The sequence below is a fragment of the Hyla sarda genome, chromosome 12 (assembly GCF_029499605.1).
Source record: "Hyla sarda isolate aHylSar1 chromosome 12, aHylSar1.hap1, whole genome shotgun sequence".
Lineage (NCBI taxonomy): Eukaryota > Metazoa > Chordata > Amphibia > Anura > Hylidae > Hyla > Hyla sarda.
This window is the reverse complement of record NC_079200.1, coordinates 64,745,788-64,761,880: the sequence shown is the minus strand read 5'-3', so window position 1 is coordinate 64,761,880 and position 16,093 is coordinate 64,745,788. Positions and strand designations below refer to the sequence as shown.

The following is a 16,093-nucleotide window of genomic DNA, read 5'->3' as shown; positions in this document are numbered from 1 at the left end:
TCTCCCCGGCTCCTCTCTCCTCTGGTCCACTGCAATCCGTTCCTGTGCCTTCCGCCGTGGAGGCTATGCAAGTTGACCGGTCTCGCTTGACATCTCAAGAGAGGACACGACGCCGCATGGAGAACCTTTGCCTGTACTGTGCCAGTACCGAACATTTCTTGAAGGATTGTCCTATCCGACCTCCACATCAGGAAAGACGCACGCTGACTCCGCACAAAGGTGAGACAGCTCTTGATGTGAACTCTGCTTCTCCACGTCTTACTGTGCCTGTGCGGATTTCTTCTTCTACCTTCTCCTTCTCAGCTATGGCCTTCTTGGATTCCGGATCTGCAGGAAATTTTATTTTGGCCTCCTTCATCAACAGGTTCAACATCCCGGTGACCAGTCTCGCCAGACCCCTCTACATCGCCTCTGTTAATAATGAAAGATTGGACTGTACTGTGCGTTACCGCACGGAACCCCTCTTAATGTGCATCAGACCCCATCACGAAAAAATTTAATTTCTGGTCCTCTCTAACTGCACTTCGGAAATTCTTCTTGGACTACCGTGGCTTCAACGCCATTCCCCAACCCTCGATTGGACCACCAGGGAAATCAAGAACCCGGGTACTTCTTGCCACAAGGACTGTCTTCAGCCTGCTCCCTGTACTGTCAGTCAAGACCCTGTGGTTCCTCCGATATCTGGTCTCCCCAAGGCCTATCTAGATTATGCTGATGTTTTTTGCAAAAAACAAGCAGAGACTTTGCCTCCTCACAGGCCTTATGACTGTCCTATTGACCTCCTCCCTGGTACTACTCCACCCTGGGGCAGAATCTATCCTCTGTCTGCTCCGGAAACACAAGCCATGTCGGAGTACATCCAAGAGAATTTAAAAAGGGGTTTATCCGCAAGTCTTCCTCCCCTGCCGGAGCTGGATTTTTTTTCGTTTCCAAAAAAGACTGCTCCTTACGCCCTTGCATTGATTACCGCGGACTTAATAAAATCACTGTAAAAAAACGCTATCCCCTACCTCTTATCTCGGAACTCTTTGATCGCCTACGAGGCGCCCACATCTTTACCAAGCTGGACTTAAGAGGTGCATATAATCTCATCCGCATCAGGGAGGGGGACGAGTGGAAGACCGCATTTAACACCAGAGATGGACACTTTGAATATCTGGTTATGCCCTTTGGGCTTTGCAACGCCCCTGCCGTCTTCCAAGACTTTGTAAATGAAATTTTTCGTGATCTTCTATATACCTGTGTTGTGGTTTACCTAGACGATATTTAGATTTTTTCTGCTAACCTAGAAGAACACCGCCAGCATGTCCACATGGTTCTTCAGAGACTTCGGGACAATCAATTATATGCCAAAATGGAGAAATGTCTCTTTGAATGTCAATCTCTTCCCTTCCTAGGATACTTAGTCTCTGGCCAGGGACTACAAATGGACCCAGATAAACTATCAGCCGTATTGGATTGGCCACGCCCCTCCGGACTCCGTGCTATCCAACGTTTTTTGGGGTTTGCCAATTATTACAGACAATTTATTCCGCACTTTTCCACTATTGTGGCTCCTATCGTGGCCCTAACCAAGAAAAACGCCAACCCTAAGTCCTGGCCTCCTCAAGCGGAAGACGCATTCAATCGTCTCAAGACTGCCTTTTCTTCTGCTCCCGTACTCTCCAGACCTGATCCATCTAAGCCCTTCTCGCTGGAGGTAGACGCCTCCTCGGTGGGAGCGGGAGTAGTACTCCTACAAAAAAAATTCTTCCGGGCATGCTGTTACTTGTGGTTTCTTTTCTAGGACCTTTTCTCCGGCGGAGTAAAACTACTCCATTGGTGATCGAGAACTACTGGCCATAAAATTGTCGCTTGAGGAATGGAGGCACCTGCTGGAGGGATCCAAATATCCAGTTATTATATACACTGATCACAAGAATCTCTCTTATCTTCAGTCTGCCCAATGGTTGAACCCTTGCCAGGCTAGGTGGTCGTTGTTCTTTGCCCGTTTTAACTTTGAAATTCATTTTCGCCCTGCTGACAAGAACATTAGGGCTGATGCCCTCTCTCGTTCATCGGATACCTCTGAAGTGGAAGCTTCCCCGCAACACATTATTCCTCCGGACTGTCTGATCTCCACTTCTCCAGCTTCCATCAGACAAACCCCTCCAGGGAAGACCTTCGTCTCTTCACGCCAGCGCCTCAGGATTCTCAAGTGGGGAAACTCCTCACACCTCGCAGGCCATGCTGGCATCAAAAAATCCATCCAGCTCATCTCTCGATTTTATTGGTGGCCTACCCTGGAAGCTGATGTTGTTGATTTCGTGGGGGCTTGGGCTTGTACAGTCTGTGCCCGGGACAAGACCCCTCGCCAGAAGCCTGCTGGTCTCCTCCATCCTCTGCCTGTTCCTGAACGACCATGGTCTCAGATTGGTATGGACTTTATTACTGACTTACCTTTATCCCATGGCAACACAGTTGTTTGGGTGGTCGTTGATCGATTCTCCAAGATGGCACATTTTATCCCTCTTCCAGGTCTTCCTTCTGCGCCTCAGTTGGCGAAACAATTTTTTATACACATTTTTCGCCTTCACGGGCTGCCTACGCATATCGTCTCGGATAGAAGCTACAATTTGTGTCTAAATTCTGGAGGGCCCTCTGTAATCAGCTCAAAATCAAATTAAACTTCTCGTCTTCTTATCCTCCCCAATCCAATGGGCAAGTAGAAAGAATTAATCAGGTTCTGGGTGACTATTTGTGACATTTTGTTTCCTCACACCAGGATGACTGGGCAGATCTACCATGGGCCGAATTCTCGTACAATTTCAGAGTCTCTGAATCTTCCGCTAAATCCCCATTCTTCGTGGTGTATGGCCGTCACCCTCTTCCCCCCCTTCCCCCCCTTCCCACTCCCATGCCCTCTAGTTTGCCCGCTGTTGATGAGGTGACTCGGGACTTCTCCACCATATGGAAAGAGACTCAGAATTCTCTCTTACAGGCCTCATCCTGGATGAAAAAACATGCCGATAGGAAAAGAAGAAATCCCCCCATTTTTTCTCCCGGAGACAAAGTATGGCTCTCCGCCAAGTATGTCCGCTTTCGTGTCCCCAGTTATAAACTGGGACCACGTTATCTTGGTCCTTTCAAAATCAAGTGCCAAATCAACCCTGTCTCTTACAAACTCCTTCTTCCTCCTTCTCTCCGTATTCCCAATGCTTTCCATATCTCTCTCCTTAAACCACTCATCCTTAACCGCTTCTCTCCCAAAGTTGTTTCTCCCACTCCAGTTTCCGGGTCCTCTGACGTTTTTTCGGTGAAAAAAATTCTGGCATCCAAGATGGTCAGTTACGCCGAGCGCTCCAGGTCCCCGCTCCTCCCCGAAGCGCTCACAGCATTCTCCTAATCGCAGCGCCCCGGTCAGACCTGCCGACCGGGTGCGCTGCGATAATGTTCCCAGCCGGGATGCGATTCGCGATGCGGGACGCGCCCGCTCGCGATGCGCATCCCGACTCGCTTACCAGACCCGTTCCCCGTCTGTGCTTTCCTGGTGTGCGCGGCCCCGCTCCTTAGGGCACGCGCGCGCCGGGTCTTTGCGATTTAAAGGGCCGGTGCGCCACTGATTGGCGCATGAGTTTTTAATCAGTACCTTCACCTGTGCACTTCCCTACTTATACCTCACTTCCCCTGCACTCCCTTGCCGGATCTTGTTGCCATTGTGCCAGTGAAAGCGTTTCCTTGTGTGTTCCTAGCCTGTGTTCCAGACCTCCTGCCGTTGCCCCTGACTACGATCCTTGCTGCCTGCCCTGACCTTCTGCTACGTCCGACCTTGCTCTTGTCTACTCCCTTGTACCGCGCATATCTCAGCAGTCAGAGAGGTTGAGCCGTTGCCGGTGGATACGACCTGGTTGCTACCGCCGCTGCAAGACCATCCCGCTTTGCGGCAGGCTCTGGTGAATACCAGTAGCAACTTAGAACCGGTCCACCGACATGGTCCACACCAATCCCTCTCTGGCACAGAGGATCCACCTCCAGCCAGTCGAATCGTGACAGCGACTTTCTGTGAGACAAATTTAGACAGGAAAAAACAGTCTAAATTCTTTGATAAATTTCCCCCTTAGTGTTATATACAACTTTTTCAGGTCTAGTTCAAACTAGTTTAGTCCAAACTTTTTGCCGAAATCTTGCGGACTTTCCATTGAAAACCTTGCACGTCACAATTCAATGACAATTCTACCCAGTTATACTGTGATATGGAAATTGTCTTACATGTCTACATTAGATTTGTCATTCAAGAATCCCTTGTCTGGGTAAAGTCTTTTTTGAGCTTTTCCAGATGCAGAATTGGCTGAATACTTTATATAACTTGACATCATAGATTTTCTAAATAGTACTATTGACTGACTAAATAGTCTTACTAAATAATCATCTTGTAGGTGAAATGCTGTTTCTCTGTGTTTTCTTCCTCCTTCATAACAACAGGTGAATTTCCTTCACTTGTCTCCTCCCTTGCAAGGTGTGTGACTTCTAACAGTGATAGCAATGAGGAAGTACGAGTAATATTTCCAATGCCAGAAGCCAGCAAACACTTTGCAGAATTACCTGGAAATTTACATATTCACAAGACCTTGCCTCCTTCGTCTTCAAGGCTTTCTCTTTGACACTCATCTTATAATGACTACCGAACTAGAGAATCCAGGCAGTTGAGGTGACACAGTCTCTTCCTAGCTGATTATATGTCAGGTTGTAAAGTTGTCCATAAATGATGGGTGACTATGAAGAAGTGATACGGCCATCCCATACATATGTAAGCCAATGGGACTTTAAGGGTACTTGCCATCAACAGTTGAGTTTCGAAGCTGGAGAACGTTTTCAAGCTGTGAACACGACCGGAGACTGGTGGCTGGTGGAGAGACTGAGAGCAGACGGCAACAGAGAGCAGGGACTTGTGCCATATAACTATTTGGCGCCAGAAGGAACGGTGGAAGCGCAGCCGTAAGTATGCCAGAACTACAGAACATATGGTAGGTTATGTCAACACATGGAACTAGCATGACACAATGTATTGGTTCACTAAAGAGGAATCTGTGTAAATGTTTGTTGTGACTCTACAGATGTAGCGGAGCTGAATTTGTCATTTTGAGGCTGGATGGTTTCCACGCTGTTATTACTCTCTGCATGGGAAAAAGATAATACATCACAGCATGGACAATATTTAACTACTATGTCTAATAAGGTCAGCTTTGTTATATTATATGGTGCGTCCTGTCAGTCTTTTTGAACTGACTTTGGCTGCGTTCACATCACGATTTCTCCATCCGACTTGAGTAAACGATTTTATAACTTAAAATCTTATATAAAGTCGGATCCATTGACCTCCATTAAAAAATCGGATCAATTACACTCATCCGATTTGATCCACATCCAATTTCACACGATTTTTGTTCGAGTCTGAAATCAGGTTTGGCCACAATTTCAGACCTGAACAAAAATCGTGTGAAATCGGATGTGGATCAAATCGGATGTGTGTAATTGATCCGATTTTTTAATGGAGGTCAATGGATCCGACTTAATAAACGATTTCATACCATTTTAAGTTATAAAATCGTTTACTCAAGTCGGATGGAGAAATCGTGATGTGAACGCAGCCTTATAAGCAAACTGCACTGTAAAGGTCTCCATACACAAATCGCCACAACTTAGCTGGACTGGACAACCATTTAGTGTCCCTTGACAGATGAGGTTGGGTGAGTTGAATTCAAATGCCCCATCCGATTGTATTCAGGGAGATAATCTTCCACTGAAGGAGTGTGGTGGCAGTTTACTCCCCCCCATTAAAACACATGCATGCTTGGCATACAGAAGAGACAGGTATGCTTGGCACTGCTAACCCTGATTTCTATTGCCCCATTTAAAGGGGTACTCCAGTGGATAACTTTTTTTTTTTTTTTTTAAATCAACTGGTGCCAGAAAGTTAAAAAGGTTTGTAAATTACGTCTATTAAAAAATCTTAATCCTTCCAGTACTTATCAGCTGCTGTATATTACATAGGAAGTTCTTTTCTTTTTGAATTTCTTATCAGTCTGACCACAGTGCTCTCTGCTTACACCTCTGTCCATGTCAGGAACTGTCCAGAGTAGGAGCAAATCCCCATAGCAAACCTCTCCTGCTCTGGACAGTTCCTGACATGGGCAGAGGTGTCAGCAGAGAGCACTGTGGTCAGACAGAGAAGAAAATGCAAAAGAAAAGAACTTCCTGTGGAGCATACAGCTTCTGATAAGTACTGGAAGGATTAAGATTTAATGGAAGTAATTTAAGATTTAAGAGGATTAAGATTTAATAGAAGTAATCTACAAATCTGCTTAACTTTCTGGCACCAGTTTATTTAAAAAAAAAAAAAATTCCATTGGAGTACCCCTTTAAGTACTTCGGTAGGAAGGACAACATCTAACATCTAAGTGCACACCTGGGTGCTGAACCCATAAGGCACAAAACGCTTCTTTTATAAATAATGTTAAAGTAGTAGGTAGCACTCACCAGGTTCTTCTGTGCAAAACCGACTTTATTTCAATCTTGACATAAAAACAGAGTGGAGCACGGTCGTGCGACCGTGCTCCACGCTGTTTTTCTGTCAAGATTGAAATGAACCTGGTGAGTGCTGCCTACTACTTCTTTAACATTATTTATACATGCATGCTTGGCCCAGCTGAGCATGAATGAGTCAAGAGAAATAGCTGTTAGCTAAAGTAACGCGCAATATACCAACGTAAATATTGTTCTAATACCTATGAGCCGATAACATAGGGGGAGATTTATCAAACCCTGTCCAGAGTAAAAGTTGCTGAGTTGCCCATAGCAACCAATCAGATTCCTTCTTTCATTTTTGAAAAGGCCTCTGAAAGATTAAAGAAGTGATCTGATTGGTTGCTATGGGCAACTCAGCAACTTTTCCTCTGGACAGGTTTTGATAAATCTACCCCCATAGTCTTTTTTCTTTCAACATGTAGAATATGGGGGAATTTCTCATGGACTTTTTTCCTCATATTGTCCACATATTTGTTTAAATGTACAGCTTTGCACAAAAAAAATGTAATTTTAACATCTCTGTATTTCAAGTCATTTTTGCTACACTGACTTAGTTTTCACTGGCTGTGCATGCAGTGGTCAGAAATTTATGGAGGTGTGAATTTTGCATTTTATTGGCTATAAATGCTTCTGAAATTCACTGAGATACTATGTAGGAAAGTACAAGTAGCATGACTGTTCAAGGTTTGCTCGGACGGCATGAATCAAATTCTACTCAAACCTGATCTTCAGGTTCAAAGGAGCTGCCTGAAGAGAATATCTGCACTACGGAGAAGGATATGGTGAAAGATTAAACCCCGGCCAATATTTTGGGGCTTTCCCGGCACCCAGAAGCCTTGTGTTTATGTTGCTATGAGGTGACGCACAAATCAGCCACAGAAACCAGATAAAGCTGCGCATTGTGAGAGGCAGATCCATCACTGATCTCTTCCTCCTTCCATTATATTGGGTGCTTTTAAGTTGTACACTACAGTGCTCCTCTTCTATTAAAGGGGTACTCCGGTGGAAAACCTTTTTTTTTTTTAATCAACTGGTGCCAGAAAGTTAAACAGATTTGTAAATTACTTCTAATAAAAAAATCTTAATCCTTCCAGTACTTATTAGCTGCTGAATATTACAGAAGAAATTATTTTCTTTTTGGAACACAGAGCTCTCTGTTGAGATCACGAGCTCTCTGCTGACATCTCTGTCCATTTTAGGAACTGACCAGAGCAGCATATGTTTTCTGTGGGGATTTTCTCCTACTTTGGACAGTTCTTAAAATGGACAGATATATCAGCAGAGAGCACTGTGCTTGTGATGTCAGCAGAGAGCTCTGTGTTCCAAAAAGAAGATAATTTCTTCTGTAGTACTCAGCAGTTAATAAGTACTGGAAGAATTAAGATTTTTTAATAGAAGTGATTTACAAATCTGTTTAACTTTCTGGCACCAGTTGATTTAAAAAAAAAAAAAAAAAAAGTTTTCCACCAGAGTACCCCTTTAACCTCTTCAGGACCCATGACGTATGCATACGTCTTCACACCCTGGGTCTTAAGGACCCATGACGTATGCATACGTCATGGCGTTTTCCGGTCTCTGCCGCTCGCCGGGCAGAGATCGGAACTGGATGCCTGCTGAAATCCTTCAGCAGGCATCCAGGGCAAACGCCGAGGGGGGCCATGTAGGCCCCCCATGTCGGCGATCGCCGCAAATCGCAAGGAAAATCGCCCTTGCGATCTGCGGCGATACCGGGCTGATCGGGTCTCTGGGACCCGACCGCCTGGTAATTTCGCATGATCCCGGCTGTCACAGGCAGCCAGGACCATGCTGGAGTATCGGAGCGAGGTGGCAAGCCGGCCACCTCCTCCGATCCCCTGCGATCTGTCGGTTAGTTAACCGACCAATCGCAGGAGGGGGGCGGTTACTTCCTCCCGTCCTGCCCGGCCCCTGAAAGTCCGGAGAGGACGGGAGGAAGACCGGAGGACGAGGCGGGGGACGGGGGAGTGCTGGGGACCGGCCCCGGTACTTACCTCGTCCCTGAAGACCCGGATCCAGACGATGAAGACGGCGGCGGCGACAGGTGAGTAGATCTTCAGCCACGGTCGGGCCCTTTACAGCAATGCACGTCGCCGTAAAGCGACATGCATTGCTGTAATAGGACCCTGTAAACTACAACTCCCAGCATGCCCAGACAGCTCTTGGCGTCTGGGCATGCTGGGAGTTGCAGTTTTGCAACATCTGGAGGTCCACAGTTTGGAGACCACTGTGCCCTTCCAGATGTTGCAAAACTACACATCCTCAGCATGCCCTTACTGTCCAGGCATGCTGGGAGTTGTAGTTCTGTAACATCTGGCCCTTCAGATGTTGCAGAACTACAACTCCCAGCATGCCTGGACAGTTTTGGCATACTGGGAGTTGTAGTTTTGCAACATCTGGAAGGGCACAGATTGGGAACCACAGTATTAGTGGTCTGCAAACTGTAGTCCTCCAGATGTTGCAAAACTACAACTCCAAGCATGCTGGGAGTTGTAGTTCGGCAACATCTGGCTCTAAAGATGTTGCCGAACTACTACTCCCAGCATGCCTGAGAATGTTTGGGAGTTGTGGTTTTGCAACAGCTGGAGGCACACTGGTTGGGAAACATTGTTTCCTAACTCAGTGTTTCCCAACCCGTGTGCCTCCAGCTGTTGCAAAACCACAACTCCCAAACATTCTCAGGCATGCTGGGAGTTGTAGTTTTGCAACAGCTGGAGGTCCCCCCCCTGTGAATGTACAGGGTACATTCACATGGGCAGGGGGCTTACAGTGAGTATCGGGCTGCAAGTTTGCGATGCAGCAAATTTTGCACGGCAGCTCAAACTCGCTGTAATCCCCCCGCCCGTGTGACTGTACCCTAAAAACACTACACTACACTAACACAAAATAAAATAAAAAGTAAAAAACACTACATATACACATACCCCTACACAGCCCCCCTCCCTCCCCAATAAAAATGAAAAACGTCTGGTACGCCACTCTTTCCAAAATGGAGCCTCCAGCTGTTGCAAAACAACAACTCCCAGTATTGCCAGACAGCCGTTGACTGTCCAGGCATGCTGGGAGTTTTGCAACAGCTGGAGGCACCCTGTTTGGGAATCACTGGCGTAGAATACCCCTATGTCCACCCCTATGCAAATCCCTAATTCAGGCCTCAAATGCGCATGGCGCTCTCTCACTTTGGAGCCCTGTCGTATTTCAAGGCAACAGTTTAGGGCCACATATGGGGTATCGCCGTACTCGGGAGAAATTGCCTTACAAATCTTGGGGGTCTTTTTCTCCTTTCACCCCTTATGAAAAGGTGAAGTTGGGGTCTACACCAGCATGTTAGTGTAAAAAAAATAAACTTTTTACACTAACATGCTGGTGTTGCCCTATACTTTTCATTTTGACAAGAGGTAAAGGGGAAAAAAGCCCCCCAAAATTTGTAACGCAATTTCTCCCGACTACGGAGATACCCCATATGTGGGCACAAAGTGCTCTGGGGGCGCACAACAAGGCCCAGAAGGGAAAGTGCACCATGTACATTTGAGGTGATTTGCACAGGGGTGGCTGATTGTTACAGCGGTTTTGACAAACGCAAAAAAAACAAAACCCCACATGTGACCCCATTTCGGAAACTAGACCCCTCATGGAATGTAATGAGGGGTGCAGTGAGAATTTACACCCCACTGGTGTCTGACAGATCTTTGGAACAGTGGGCTGTGCAAATTAAAAATGTTGTACAGCCCACTGTTCCAAAGATTTGACAGACACCAGTGGGGGGTAAATGCTCATTTTATGCCTTGTTATGTTCCTCAAGGGGTCTAGTTTCCAAAATGGTATGCCATGTGGGGGTTATTTTGCTGTCCTGGCACCATATGGGCTTCCTAAATGCGACATGCCCCCCGAGCAAAATTTGCTCTCAAAAAGCCAAATATGACTCCTTCTCTTCTGAGCATTGTAGTTCGCCCGTAGTGCACTTCAGGTCAACTTATGGGGTACCTCCATACTCAGAAGAGATGTGGTTACAAATTTTGGGGGGTATTTTCTGCTATTAACCCTTGTAAAAATGTGAAATTTGGGGGGAAACACACATTTTAGTGATTTTTTTTATTTTTTTTTTACGTATGCAAAAGTCGTGAAACCCCTGTGGGGTATTAAGGCTCACTTTATTCCTTGTTACGTTCCACAAGGGGTCTAGTTTCCAAAATGGTATGCCATGTGTTTTTTTTTTGCTGTCCTGGCACCATAGGGGCTTCCTAAATGCGACATGCCCCCGAGCAAAATTTGCTCTCAAAAAGCCAAATATGACTCCTTCTCTTCTGAGCATTGTAGTTCACCCATAGTACACCTCAGGTCAACTTATGGGATACCTCCATACTCAGAAGAGATGGGGTTACAATGTTTGGGGGGTATTTTCTGCTATTAACCCTTGCAAAAATGTGAAATTTGGGGGGAAACACACATTTTAGTGAAATTTTATTTTTATTTTTTTACATATGCAAAAGTTGTGAAACCCCTGTGGGGTATTAAGGCTCACTTTATTCCTTGTTACGTACCTCAAGGGGTCTAGTTTCCAAAATGGTATGCCATGTGGGGGATTTTTGCTGTTCTGGCACCATAGGGGCTTCCTAAATGCAACATGCCTCCCAAAAACCATTTCAAAAAAACGTACTCTCCAAAATCCCCTTGTCGCTCCTTCGCTTCTGAGCCCTCTACTGCGCCCGCCGAACACTTTACATAGACATATGAGGTATGTGCTTACTCGAGAGAAATTGGGCTACAAATATAAGTATACATTTTCTCCTTTTTCCCCTTGTAAAAATTCAAAAATTGGGTCTACAAGAACATGCGAGTGTAAAAAATGGAGATTGTGAATTTTCTCCTTCACTTTGCTGTTATTCCTGTGAAACACCTAAAGGGTTAAAACGCGGACTGAATGTCATTTTGAATACTCTGGGGGGTGCAGTTTTTATAATGGGGTAATTTGTGGGGTATTTCTAATATGAAGACCCTTCAAATCCACTTCAAACCTGAACTGGTCCATGAAAAATTGTGAGTTTGGAAATTTTGTGAAAAATTGGAAAATTGCTGCTGAACTTTGAAGCCCTCTGGTGACTTCCAAAAGTAAAAACACGTAAATTTTATGATGCAATCATAAAGTAGACATATTGTATATGTGAATAAAAAAAAAATTATTTGGAATATCCATTTTCCTTACAAGCAGAGAGCTTCAAAGTTAAAAAAATGCAAAATTTTCAAATTTTTCATAAAATGTTGGGATTTTTCACCAAGAAAGGATGCAAGTTACCACAAAATTTTACCACTATGTTAAAGTAGAATATGTCACGAAAAAACAGTCTCGGAATCAGAATGATAACTAAAAGCATTCCAGAGTTATTAATGTTTAAAGTGACAGTGGTCAGAATTGCAAAAAATGGCCGGGTCCTGAGGTGTAAAATGGCTGGGTCCTTAAGGGGTTAAGCCTTTGTCACACTGGTAATCTAAGAGGAATGCTCATTTTCATCGTACAAAGACATTCTAAGATGAGTGATAAACAGTTCCTACCAACCACCTGCTAATATTTCTTGCAATCCCTGAAATCTCTGCAGGAATCTTGCAGCAAGTGTTCACTTTCACTGCAGCACCACCACAGGAAGATTAGAGCATTGCACTGCCCCTATAGACATCAATGCAAGGCATGGACAGACTCCAAAGAGATTGGTGGTCTATGTAGTTGTGGTTTTGCTGTCTCCAGCACATAGATCTAACAGGCGACAGACTCTTGGAATGACCAAGAATGAAGAAGTGGGCAATTGCGGCTAGCACATTGCTCCTGGCACATGCACACAATGCCCACGTGGTGGACAATGCCCTCGTGATTTTGCTGGCAATACCACATTTTTCAAGCAAAACCATGCATCATTGACTACAGCATGTGGCCATGGTTTCTTTCACGTGCATCAGTAACAATGGGAAGTGGACCCTTAATTTGGACTCATTGGCATCCATTGACTGCTACTTGATTTTTGGTTGTTCCATTCCTGTATCAGCATAGCATTCAGCAAGTAACCTCATAGTCATGGTTGAACAACTACACTCAAGGTCAAACTTAGCCTTCCTGCAGAAGTGGTCGCGGCAAATACAGTGAAGGAGTTTAAACATGTATTGGATAGGCATAAGGCTATCCTTCATATAAGATAGGGCCAGGGACTATTGATAGGACTCAGATTATTGGGCAGACTAGATGGGCCAAATGGTTCTCATCTGCCGACACATTCTATGTTTCTATGTTAAACTTTTGTTCATGAAAAGGCTGTGTAATCTATCCTAGGGTGCTAAAGAAATCAATTAATGAGTTTAATATCAAGTGGATTCTTAAAAAACAATGAAACAATTACACTTTGCTTTGTCATGAGGATTTTTGGTTTTTCTTACATAATGTACTCCTTCTAAGTTTTGCTTATGAGTGTAATACGCCCATGTGATCACACCCTGCCAAGAACCATATGGAATAAGGATAAGAAGACTATGCAATGTAGATGTTTTTTTTGTCTCCGGATGTTATAATGGACAATTTACACTATAAAAGACAGGGCTGTTATCTGATCAAATTGCATATTGTTACGCCGAGCGCTCCGGGTCCCCGCTCCTCCCCGGAGCGCTCGCTTCTCTCTCGCTACCGCAGCGCTCCGGGCAGCTCCACTGACCCGGTGCGCTGCGATACCGTCTCCAGCCGGGATGCGATTCGCGATGCGGGTAGCGCCCGCTCGCGATGCGCATCCCGGCTCCCGTACCTGACTCGCTCTCCGTCTGTCCTGTCCCGGCGCGCGCGGCCCCGCTCCCTAGGGCGCGCGCGCGCCGGGTCTCTGCGATTTAAAGGGCCACTGCGCCGCTGATTGGCGCAGTGGTTCCAATTAGTGTGTTCACCTGTGCACTCCCTATTTATACCTCACTTCCCCTTCACTCCCTCGCCGGATCTTGTTGCCATTGTGCCAGTGAAAGCGTTTCCTTGTGTGTTCCTAGCCTGTGTTCCAGACCTCCTGCCGTTGCCCCTGACTACGATCCTTGCTGCCTGCCCCGACCTTCTGCTACGTCCGACCTTGCTTCTGTCTACTCCCTTGTACCGCGCCTATCTTCAGCAGTCAGAGAGGTTGAGCCGTTGCTAGTGGATACGACCTGGTCACTACCGCCGCAGCAAGACCATCCCGCTTTGCGGCGGGCTCTGGTGAAAACCAGTAGTGACTTAGAACCGATCCACTAGCACGGTCCACGCCAATCCCTCTCTGGCACAGAGGATCCACTACCTGCCAGCCGGCATCGTGACACATATGCTGATTAGATGTGTGGGAGATGCTATGTATATGTGTTTTTAACTGTAATCTTGCATAATTAATTTATAATTATTTCTTTTTAATTTGGTCCAGCTGTTTCACGTTGTCTTTATCTTTTCAAGGGCAACACTGAGTTCCTTCAAAGTGCTTCAAAGGTGTAATCCAGAATTAGAAAAAAAACATTGCTGGATTCTTCCACTACCACTCTTTTCCTTAGTTTGTGTGGCATCACAGCTCAGTTCTATTGAAGTGAAAGGAGTTGTAATACTACACACAACCTGAGGACAGGTGTGGAACTGTTTGGATGTAATCTGCTGACCTAAAGGATAGCCCTTTTAAAGGAGTTTTCTTACCTAAACATGTATATCCTATCTACAGGATAGGAATTAGGTGTCAGATTGCGGGGGGTCCAAACCCTGGGACCCCCGCAATCTCAAAAATGGAGGAATGAGTCACTGCTCCATTTATTGCCTATGAGAGAACCGGAGATTGGCCAGCAATAGCTAGGCTATTTCCTGCGCTCCCAAAGAAAATGAAAGGAGCGACCTCACACATGCATGACCTTCCGACAGGTCTCCATTCTTTGAGATTGCTGGGGATCCTAACAGTTAGACCCCCAGTGATCTCATACTTATTCCCTATCATGTGGATGGGAAACAAGTGTTTTAAGTTAGAAACCCCCTTAAATGCTACATTGTATCTGATGTGGGGAGTTCCCAACATGGCATTGCAGTTAGGCTGAATTTTTTTGTGTGTAGGTGTCAGTAACCTGATTGCCCTAGGTTATGATTTTGTGGCATCCCACTACAGGTACATAGTCCTGTATTACCTGTAGGCCCTGTCAGGTTGAGTCCCCCAGTGACCTGGGGGCTCCCATGCAGGGACTCCTTGTGTTATCTTGCTGGTTTATTAAATGTTGTGTATGTTACCTTAAGACCATAGATAGGATTCTAATGTATAGATAGTATATAGGACCTTTGGAGGACTCCACGGACCTGTGAGTAAACCTGATCACATGTTATGTTATGCAGTTATGTGATTTGTTTCAACATGTACTCCCAGAGAGCACCAGGTTTAACCTATGACCCACAGCTTGACCAATGGGCTGTAGTCCAGCCACCTCACTATATAAGGGGCAGCCATTTTTAATTCACTCTCTTTCCTCAGACTCTTCTGAGAGTAACATCAACTTCTTTGCTTAAGCAGCTACCAGAGACCTTAGAGATAAGTGTTCAGCATCTGGAGTTCCACAAAGCTACAACTCTCCAGTAAGTCTACAAGTCTATGTCTGCTGTCACTGCATATAGTCAAGTCCTGCACATAGTCAAGTCCAGTCTAATGACAGCCAAGTCTAAATTACAAGTCCAAGTCAAGTTACTTACAAGTATTGGTCCAGCAAGCTACGAGGCACTGTGGGTACTGGTCACATCTCTGGGACATAGCAAAAACAAAATGAAACAAAAATGAAGCCAGCACCTAGCCCAATACACTGATGCACGCTGCTGTGGCAAGTACAAGACATGTAAAAGAAAAAAAAGAAAATGGCAGCAGCACACTTGGTCAACAAAATGGAGGCTCTTAGCCCACTTTTTGATCAAAACGTGTCCCCCATCCACCACGTGGAGGTGGCCTCATATAGGATGGGACCCTAACATTCACTCACCTCAGGCTGGGCGACATGCTGGATCCACTAACAACCTAAAACCACCTCCTGTGAAATAGGGGAGGGGATGCAGGGCTAGAGGGGGAGCCACTCCCCCCCCCCCCATATTGCACAGCAAAAACAAAATGGAACAAAAATGTAGCCAGCACCTAGCCCAATACACGGGTGCACGCAGCTGTGGTAAGTACAAAACATGTAAAAAAAGAAAAAGAAAATGGCAGCAGCACACTTGGTCAACAAAATGGAGGCTCTTAGCGCACTTTTTGATCAAAACGTCTCCCCCATCCACCACGTGGAGGTGGCCTCATATAGGATGGGACCCTAACATTCACTCACCTCAGGCTGGGCGACATGCTGGATCCACTAACAACCTAAAAGCACCTCCTGTGAAATAGGGGAGGGGATGCACGGCTACAGGGGGAGCCACTCCCCCCCATTTTTAGGTTGTTAGTGGATCCAGCATGTCGCCCAGCCTGAGGTGAGTGAATGTTAGGGTCCCATCCTATATGAGGCCACCTCCACGTGGTGGATGGGG

At 45.7% G+C, this 16,093-nt stretch overlaps 1 protein-coding gene across 3 annotated transcripts in view; it reads left to right on the top strand.

The window, feature by feature from the left end:
• The window catches only part of PTK6 (protein tyrosine kinase 6), a 69,763-nt gene that overhangs the window by 16,323 nt on the left and 37,347 nt on the right, over nt 1–16,093 (top strand). The window contains exon 1 of one of the 3 annotated variants that reach the window (XM_056548263.1): nt 15,074–15,163. The exons of the other annotated variants lie outside the window; for them this stretch is intronic. The gene's annotated coding sequence lies outside the window, so the exon portion shown is untranslated. Of the gene's footprint in view, nt 1–15,073; nt 15,164–16,093 lie in introns of those variants that run through there. 3 annotated transcript variants of the gene reach the window in all.